Consider the following 10,553-nt stretch of genomic DNA (forward strand, 5'->3'; position numbering starts at 1 on the left):
ATTAACTGAATTTTCCTATTTATTGTTCTTTGGGTGAGGATTTTGGCCGCCTCCGGCGATATCCTCCCCTTCCCAAAATTTCTTTTTGACGTTCGAGAACGACCTTCCTGAAAGCGGAGCTGTGGATGGTCGGCGCGCGCTATGGAGAGATGTTATAATAAATGGCATCGACGATGAAGACTTGCGCAACTAGTAGGTGACGACACTAGAAGGGGAGGTTTCTGAATTTAGTTATAGGTGAGTGAGAGAGCGATTGTAGCGCTGCTTGCGCAGAAAAGGGACGCTATCGAAAATTTAGGCAATCACTGCCGCTTGAATTTAAACCGATTGCGTCCTTGCCCGCTTCTTCATGGAAATAAATTTCAATAAGCACGTTCTGCTTTAAATGTGAATATAAATTTGTAACCTTGTGCAGAGGTGGGAAGCGAGACCAGTGCTGTCGCTTTTTCTGTGCAGTTCTCTCGGAGCAATGAATCGCACCTTCTGTTCTTCGTTTGTGCAATGCAGTCCTCCCTCGTTAGATGTGACCTTAGCTTTCCTATCAGTCCGCCGTACTGACTGATTCCAGTGTCAGCAGGGACATGGGGCAATATAAAGGGCAAAAATAACCAAAATAAAATGGAATCCGAAATAAATCATTATGTAACAATTCATCCTATTTTTCTTCTTTCATGCGTAATAAAGTTCTGAATTGCTATACACGCGTAGCAAATAGCGCCTCGTATTTGCATAGAGCCAATTCTAGTCAACGCAAGTCGGCGGTTGGTAAGTACTGAGATCTAATAGCTCGGTAGGCTTTCTGCTACGGCTGAAAAAGTTCGTTTTTTCATGTTATGTACTTGCGACGACAATGTCGAAACGCCTCCTCTCTGAGCTGTAGCAAACCGGTTCCACTGCCGCTTTCACCGCGCTAGCGAAACATGCACACAACAGCCCAGCGCGAGCAATTTAGCGACGCTCAGGACGCCCTCCTTGCAAAGGTCTATTGGTGGCACCAGAAGGATCTCGTAATTACGTTTGGTCGCTCTTCTACTTCGTCAGTTTGCAAACATTCGTGTAAAAACGCCCTTTAACGTGTATACTTTTCACTAAAACGTGACAGCAACTTCTAAATGTGTCGGTGCAGCACTCCCTGGACGGAAACAATTTCTATTTTCGGCACCCCTCGAGGAGTTTTACCCCTCCCGCCTATAATTTCGTTTTTTTTTTTTTTTTTTTAGCCTTTTCCGCAAACTCCAGAATATCTTTCTTGCACCGGATGCCAGCGCAGTTTCCGTGGTGTAGTGGTTATCACGTGCGCCTCACACGCGCAAGGTCCCCGGTTCGATCCCGGGCGGAAACAAATTTTGTTTGCGGCGCACGAAATATGTTTTTTTTTTCTTTTCTTTTCTTTTTTTTGGATGCGACAGGCTTAAAGGTTCCGTTCTGCAAACAATCCGGCGTCGTTGTCGGCGTCGTTGTGGGCGTTGTGAGAAAAACAAATCCCGGTGGCATGACCGATTCTTCGATGGTTTGCCACGTGGTATCAGAAATTTGGAAGAAGCTGCAAACTCTGGTTGTTCATTTGAGCAGGGAAGATGAAGAATCTACCTTACGGTGCTCGTGGATTCAGAAGGAGGTCCGCTACACCCAGGACTTAAAGTCAGGGGGGTCTCGAATGTATAAGGACTGTATGAATACGAAGGAGGATACCATTTTTATTTTTGTCAGACATTTCTGCTCTGTTGCTTCCGTAATTTAGAGGTGAGTTTTAATAAAATCATTAATGTATTTTCTAAAACACAGGACACCAGCGGCTTTCTCTCTCTCCCTCTTTATTTCTCTTTCCACCTGTGCTCGAATCAACAAACCCCCTCCGATGGAGCTAGACTTTAAGCACTGGATACACCTACTCTGCGCAGGCGCGTTCATACGGCTTAGTAATTAAAGTGGGGGTTTATATGTGGGCTGGTAGCCAATGCTATTGCGTCATATCCTTAAATGCGGAATATTCCACACACACACACACACACACACACACACACACACACACACACACACACACACACACACACACACACACACACACACACACACACACACACACACACACACACACACACACACACGTTACGGTGCTCGACTACTGTTCCCAAGGATGCGGGATCGAATCCCGGCCTCGGCGGCCGCTTTTCGATGGAGGCGAAAAGCAAAAGCGCCCGTGTGCTGTGCGATGTCAGTGCACGTTAAAGAACCCCAGGTGGTCGAAATTTCCGGAGTCCTCCACTACGGCGTCTCTCATAGCCTGAGTTGCTTTGGGACGTTAAACCCCACAAACCAACCAACACACACACACACACACACACACACACACACACACACACACACACACACACACACACACACACACACACACACACACACACACACACACACACACACACACACACACACACACACACACACACACACACACACACACACACACACACACACACACACACACACACACACACACACACACACACACACACACACACACACACACACACACACACACACACATATATATATATATATATATATATATATATATATATATACATACATATATGTATGGCGTTTACGGCGCGCGCCAAAGAGCGCTGCGCCAGAAAAAGAAGAGCGCCGGGGCAAGTGGTGTTTGCCTGGTGTCCTCCGTTCTTCTGTGTCTATCTCTAGGCGAACACAGCGTCCCACAACAATATATATGAGGGGCGTCCGTGTGCTGTGCGATGTCAGTGCACGTTAAAGAACCCCAGGTGGTCGAAATTTCCGGAGTCCTCCACTACGGCGTCTCTCATAGCCTAAGTCGCTTTGGGACGTTAAACCCCATAAACCAACCAACCAACCAATCTGTTTCACAACCTTAGCAATGCATTTCAAATCGCAGCTCTCATCTCCGTTTCTGTGGTCTAGCGGTATCACAGTGATCCACTTCTGGATGCCGAGGCGAGCAGACCTCTCTTCTGTGCTCCAATGTAGCGATGTCAACGCCCAACGCAGCGAGCTACGTGGTTCCGTCCGCGCCGAGTAGTGCGAAAGCACTTCGCGAGGTGCTAAATCCGAACCCAGGTTTGTGTGTTCTTTTGACCGGCCGCCGATTTAGTAGGCGCTACCAACTTCGCGGTTGAGATGGGAAGGAGATGGGAAGGTGAGATCAGAACGCAGAATCGGCTTTGTGCCTATGTCGCTCCGCCCCGTCGGGGTGGTGCAGTGGTAAGACGCCCGACTACTGTGCCGGAGTTCCCGGGTTCGAACCCGACCGCGGCGGCTGCGTTTCGATGAAGGCGAAACGAAGAGGCGTCGTGTGCTGTGCGATGTCAGCGCACGTTAAAGATCCCCAGGTGGTCGAAATTACACCGTAGCCCTCCACTACGGCTCCTCCTTCTCTCTTTCCACTTTCACTCCCATCTTCATCCCTTCCCTTACGGCGCGGTTCAGGTTTCCACATAGCAAGTGTGACAGATACTGCGCCTTTCCGTTCCTGTGAACCAATTATTATTATTATTATTATTATTATTATTATTATTATTATTATTATTATTATTATTATTATTATTATTATTATTATTATTATGTCGCTCCTGGCAACTCGGACAGCATACATCACGGTCATGTGGTGGTTGGCAAGTGAAATGACCAGGTTGATTGGTCGGCGCTTTGTGACGTCACCTGCCGTAACTTTGGTAACACTGAACGTGTGCGTGACGCCTCGGCAGTGATGTCAGCCTACAAAGCATCGAAGAATCAGTGCCTGGCCATGCCTGCACGCGAACACCTGCCAGCGCAAGGCCCATGATCTTTTTCTCACAACGCCGACAACGACGCAGAAGCCGGATTTTGTGAGTAACAACTACTGTAGCGCTCGTTAAAAAAAAAAAAAAAAGAAGGAAAAAGCAATGCGCGCCGCAAATAAAAACAGCTTGTTTCCGCCCGTGATCGAACCGGGGACGCTGTGCGTGTGAGGCGCACGTGATAACCGCTCCACCACGGAGACAGAGATGGGATACGTGACGAGAAATATATTCCAAAGGATGTGAATCTGTCTGCTTTGAAATGGATGACGAGCGTGGTCCTTCGCGAAAATTACAGGGGACTGAGATGCGCCGCTTCAAGCGGCGTAATAACTCTCGACGACAGCGACAATGTCATTTGCATCTAACAAGCTAAATTATGCCAATCTACTACTTTCAGCTTCTCTAAACATTTACATATTTTTTTCGAATAGCTTGCGATGCCGTCGGAGTGTGGAGCCAATTTCGTAAAAATGTTTTTAAAGACAGCAAGCCGAATAAATCGGCTGGCAGTAATTTGAGGTGCAGGAAGCAAATAAAGAAAATTTAGTTTCAGGAAATGATACGAAAAATTGATGAGAAGAGGTTCGCCGTCAAAGTTTTCACGTAGGTCTACACAGTACAAATATGGGCGTCTGACAAAAGCAATGACTATATTCATATACTCATTTATATTAACTTTTATATCCGATGAACGCAGTTAAGCAGATGCACTATCAAAAATGCAGACATAATAATCCAACAGCTAGCTAAATTATGTGCCAGAAGAAGCATGAAAACAATCACTTTTCAGAGGATAATAGCGAGAGTAGACATATTTATTGACCGGCTCTAGATGACGCAACAGTTTATCAGCCTATAAAGTCAGTACAAAGCCCCTCTATCCTTCGCAATGCAACGCCATTTTTAGATCGTGCCAACGCCCCGCTCATATCGACGCTTCCTCCTCACGTTCTTCTTTAGCGGATCTTGAATGTTTAACGTGCGCTGAGCCCCGCCGGGGTGGTGCAGTGGTAAGACGCCCGACTACTGTGCCGGAGTACCCGGGTTCGAACCCGACCGCGGCGGCTGCGTTTCGATGGAGGCGAAACGAAGAGGCGTCGTGTGCTGTGCGATGTCAGCGCACGTTAAAGATCCCCAGGTGGTCGAAATTACTCCGTAGCCCTCCACTACGGCTCCTCTTTCTCTCTTTCCACTTTCACTCCCAGCTTCCTCCCTTCCCTTACGGCGCGGTTGCGGTGTCCACAGAAAACAAGTGAGACAGTTACCTCGCCTTTCCCTTCCTATAAATAAATCAGTAAATCACACTCCCCTGATGGGGCTGGGACAGGTGGGTCGCCGCTACTTGCGGAGGGGGCCAGCCTGCCACCGAATTTTTATCTGTTGTGGGCCATCATTGCATCCGCCACCGCTTCGGTGGTGAACGACGGCTGTTGTTGCGGCGCGCGTCTCTCTCTCTCTTCCTTTTCTTCCTTCTCTACTTTCTGTTCTGTCTGCACGAGGCAGCGGAGGTGGCTCAGCTACAGAGCCAATAGCAGGGCCGTGCGTTTTCTTTTCCTTCTTCCTACAGCCACAACACCTAGTCCGAACTCCTTGTAATCCGAGAAGGCCTCAATCGAAAGAACAGACCTCCGCCTCCTGCAATCAGGTTAGAGCTCAAAGGACTAGCAATCAAAGAAGTAGACACCATCCGAATCCTATGCATGTTCATTCAGAGTAACTACAGGAACTTAACAACATTAGATAAACTGACCACAACAGTCACCCAAACAAGCCAGACTAATCAAGCGAATAGCCAGCGAGAGGAGGGGCATGAAAGAACGCGACACCTGTCAACTCATTCAGGCTGTCATCACCAGGCTAGTCAACACCCTTCCCCATCTGCATCTTTACCAAGACGAAAAGCAAAAAGGTTGAGCGTCTTATCCGGCAAGCTTACAAGACAGCACTAGGACTATCGAGAAACACCTCAACCGATAAGCTCCTAGCTCTTGGAATGCACAACACACTTGATGAACTGAAGGAAACGCATTTAATATCGCAGTGCTCCAGACTGGCGCACACCAAAGCCGGGAGGCTTGTCGTGCTGAACCCATGGCGGACAACCCCAGGCAAATACCCACAGCAATCGGGAAGGAGCTTATTATCAAGCCCCTCCATAAGAATATGCACCCCATTCACCACGAAGGCAGGCGACTAGCACGCGCACGTGCACTACACACCAAATGCAAAGAAAACCAGTCAGTTGCTTACGTAGATGTCGCCGAATATGAAAAGACGGACCGAGGTTTCGCGATTTGTGCGGTGACTGGGGCCCTTAACAAAGACCGTTTTTCAAAATTCCAATTAGAAGTATTTTTAAAAATGAAAACCAGTAAATCGAAACCGAAACTGCTTTCACGGCCAGAAACGACGCCCCAGTTGACGAAATGGTGACGTCACACTCAGTATTAGAAAAACACTCGTACGTGCGTTGGATGGTGAAAATAAAGTATGGAAATCATGACGCACTGCATAAAATGCCTGAGGTAGTTAAATATAAGCCTCACAATTTCATAATCACGCGGGAAGTGGACAGTAACGCAAGTATACTGTTTGTGACGTCAGAAACTCAGTGTTGTCCGCAGAAATACTCTCAACTTAACCCATGAAAACGGCATATCTTAAAGTCGTGCTGCGCGCGAACAAATTACCGTACGGCGCCCAAATTTCGTAGAATGCGTCAGGACGGATAGAAGAACCCACAGTAAAAATTTTATTAGAATATTCGAATGTAAAAAAACCTCCGGAGTTGCCCTTTAAGCAAGACCCAGGAGATACTCTGGCGCTAGCTACAAACCCGCTCCTTCCCCTGCCCCAAAGTATATTCATATACTATATTCAAAAAGCAGGTTGACCCTAAATGCTGTTGTTGTTGTTGTTGTTGTGGCTGTGGGAAGAAGGAAAAGAAAATGAACGAGCCTGCTACTGGCTCTGTAGCTGAGCCGCCTGATTGATTTATTGATTTATAGGAAGGGAAAGGCACGGTAACTGTCTCACTTGTTTTTTGTGGACACCTCAACCGCGCCGTAAGGGAGGGGAGGGAGGTGGGAGTGCAAGTGAAAAGAGAAAGAGGAGCCGTAGTGGAGGGCTACGGAGTAATTTCACCACCTGGGGATCTTTAACGTGCGCTGACATCGCACAGCACACGGACGCCTCTTCGTTTCGCCTCCATCGAAACGCAGCCGCCGAGGTCGGGTTCGAACCCGGGTACTCCGGCACAGTAGTCGGCAGACAGAAGAGAAAATAGAGAAGAAAGAAAAGGAATAGGGAGAGAAAGACGCGTGCCGCAACAACAGCCGTCGTCCACCGCCGAAACGGTGGCGGGTGCAATGACGGTCTACAACAGATAAAAATTCTGAAGGAGGGGACCTGGCCCTACGGGGCTGGGACTGGTACTCCCCTGATGGGGCTGGACAGGTGGGTAACCGCCGCTTGCGGCGGGGGCTAGCCCTAAATGCAAAGAGTGTGGCGTCGACGTCACTTTAGATCACATTACATGTGGGTGCGCGGCCTATCCGCCACCCGCCGATTTGCTGCTAGCTCCATCTCTGGAGGAGTGGGAGGCCGTGCTGCGCTGCTCGGACCCGAACATCCAGGCCTGGTTCACTGAGTGGGCCGAAGCTGAGCCACCTCCGCTGCGTCGTCCACCAAGTGGCGGGTACACTGGCGACCTACAATAGATAAAATTCGGTGGCTGGCTAGCCCCCGCCGCAAGCGGCGTTGACCTACAGTCCCAGCCGTAGGGCCAGAACTGCCACCCTTCACCCCCCCCCCCCCCCCCCCCCCGCCACTCGCCGCGTTTGCTGCGTGCGTGCTGCTGTGCGCTTTGCTCGCAGGACAGCTGGACACTCCACGCTCCCACCTTGCCAATTAAGCGGCTTAAAGCCGTCACTTGTTTGAACGGCGCTCCGACTGCCACCCTGCAAGCCCCTCCCAATAGAATGAAAAAAGCGCTGGAAAGCACGCAGGAGTGACATAGACGCTACGTCACTTTTGTATCACGTGATTGCGTGTCCAGAGCCCGTATTCCGAGTTTGCATCGTTCATTTGATTGGTGAAAACGCCGAAGTCAGGTGTTGCCACTGCGGAACCGGAAGAGGTGTCAACATCACGTTTCGGCGTTTGCACTAATCCACGGTGCACCAATAAGATGACTCGAGGTCATGTGAGATAGCGAGACTTTCGATAACGACGCAAACTTGGAACACGGGCCCAGGACCTGTAAAAAATATCCTTGTACTTCGACGACTGGGGGAGCGGAGAGCGTGTGCTAAAATATGTGGAAATTACACAGCATTATAGATTAAATTCAGGCTTACCTTCCCACCCCTCCCCCTCCCCCCTCACACACACACCTGACGCAAAACTAGATAACAGACGGGCAGTCGCTTGGAGATGATTGCAAACCTACACGTACCCGCACCCAGTTGAGCCACATGTTCCCCGAGGCCAGGAATGATGAACGCAAATACTGTGATGAGAGAGGGACCATCGATCACATAATTGGGGAATTTCAGCCCTTTCCCGGAGGAGTGCACAGAATAGAGAGTAGAGAAACCTGGGAGCCCTTGCTGCGTAGCTAGGACCCCGGGTTCCAGCTCCTAACCATCCGACTGGCAGAAGAGGCCGCCGGGTCACAAGACCTCCCGGCTAGCAACTGCTCCTTCCCCCATGTTCTGTAGGCCTGAGGTGAGGGGAGCCAGCGATTTCCGGTCGGAAATAAATGTTTTTTCATTTTATTCCCGCTCCAAACCGGCTGTGGCTTCCCATACATAGGGAAGTGCACAGGGAGCGCCATGATACCGTTTCATTCGGTACAAATAAACTGACATATGCCTCAGTTACACCTCAGTAAAAGACGTGGAGGTGCCCGGGATACTTCTTTTATACAGTGAAGTTTTCAAACTTGCACAATTTCGCAACACTCCCGGCGCGTATCGAAAGCACAGCTTGCCTTGCTTGCGATCCACACTTTTAATATACGAGGGTTTTACTATTTAAAGAAAGGCTCGTTACTTTTTTTTGTCTCTTTTTGTTTAGCGCAATGTCGGCTAAGCATTCTCATGGTCATTTACTAACCGAAGGAAAAAAAAAATCACTCTTGAAAAAATGTTGCGTATCCTCGAACAAAATTTTCTGCGCGCTTGGCTAACACCCCCTAGCTTCGCCCGTCTACGCGTAGTCTGCTATCGCGGGTAGGCTAGTGAGTACTCGCGCTATGCTACGTTAATACAGATTTGATTGTATTCTGTACTTTTGGTACACAATATTTGACTATATATAAGTTATTTGATGCAGGAATGGGGACACAAACAGAAGCACTCAGAACGAGAACTAAGCTGACTAAGCTAAGGGACCCCGCCGGGGTGGCGCAGTGGTTACGGCGCTCGACCACTGTTCCCAAGGACGCGGGATCGAATCCCGGCCTCGGAGGCAGCTTTTCGATGGAGGCGAAAAGCAAGGCGCCCGTGTGCTGTGCGTTGTCAGTGCACGTTAAAGAACCCCAGGTGGTCGAAATTTCCGGAGTCCTCCACTACGACGTCTCTCATAGCCTGAGTTGCTTTGGGACGTTAAACCCCACGAACCAAACCAAACCGACTAAGCTAAGGGCTAAGCTTAGTCCTCTTTCGGTGTGCTTCCTTCTGCGTTCCTGTTCTTTTGGATCCTGCTGCATAAAAAAGCCTGATGTACCAACTAGCTCAATTATCCACCATTTTGTCTGTATTACCGGTTTTAAAGATTTACCCGTCCGTGACAAGGCTTCATTTTTTACTGTGAGTCATGCAGCCCATGCAGTGGCAGCTGTCCGACGTTACTGGCAACGTACAGAAACTTCGAATCACGAACGCAAGAACTAAAACTTAGACGAATACTTACTTTTCTCAGCATCAGGTTGCGCGGACACTTCTGTCTGAAAGGAGACATTTATACTTGCAAGCTCGCTCTGAATGCCTTGAGAGTATCTTCGCTGCCCAGTACCAACACCCCCGAGACTAGGTGGTATTGCCAGTACCCAGTTCACTGCTTATCCACTTTCTTCGCATCTTTTAAATGCTTCCGCATTAGTCCTCCTTCCGCGCGAAGTTCTTCTGCAGAATATGATGCGTTAGGCGGCGCATCCGCCAAGTTATACGTACATGGCTGAGCGGCACTTCGACGCTGCAGCCGCTTTAGCTTCGCAGGTTTCGCTAAAGTTTGTTTCAATCTTGGCGCGAATGCAGGCGTGTTCCGCATAAACCAAAATAAGAAAATGTGCGCCTGCGTCTGTGTATATGATTTTATTAAATTATTTTGTTTTATGAAAAGTTAATAGCTAATTTGTGCCTTTATCTGCAAATAACGTCGCGCAAATTGAGAAGCGGTTGGCGCTACTCTCCAACAACGTTTTAACTATAGTGCCTAGAATATATTGGCTAGTGTGCCGACTACAGTGCCTAGAATATACTGGCTAGTGTGCCGAGCGCCCGCGCTTCCCTATGGGCGAGGATGGCGTTGTTTGCAATGAAAGCCAATCGTTAGCGGCAGAGGGCGCTGCTTGTCGGGAGGGTACTACCTGAGCAGACGATGCAGTTTTCTCACTTCAGAATACAGCAATCTGTTGGTGTTGTGCGTGCGTGTTAAACCTGCTTCTGCGCGTTTTTTGCTTTCACGAAGGTGCAGCAGTTTGTTTACGGTGTAGGTATCTGCTCATGCCAG

General features: G+C 48.9%; 1 non-coding gene across 1 annotated transcript; it reads left to right on the top strand.

The window, feature by feature from the left end:
• Nucleotides 1-1,269: 1,269 nt before the first annotated feature.
• On the top strand, nt 1,270-1,342 carry TRNAV-CAC (transfer RNA valine (anticodon CAC)). Its single transcript has one exon. It is a non-coding gene; the product is annotated as a tRNA-Val (tRNA).
• Nucleotides 1,343-10,553: the final 9,211 nt, after the last annotated feature.

The sequence above is a fragment of the Amblyomma maculatum genome, chromosome 1 (genome assembly GCF_055883805.1).
Source record: "Amblyomma maculatum isolate TAMU_Amacu chromosome 1, ASM5588380v1, whole genome shotgun sequence".
In the NCBI taxonomy this organism is placed as follows: Eukaryota; Metazoa; Arthropoda; class Arachnida; order Ixodida; family Ixodidae; genus Amblyomma; species Amblyomma maculatum.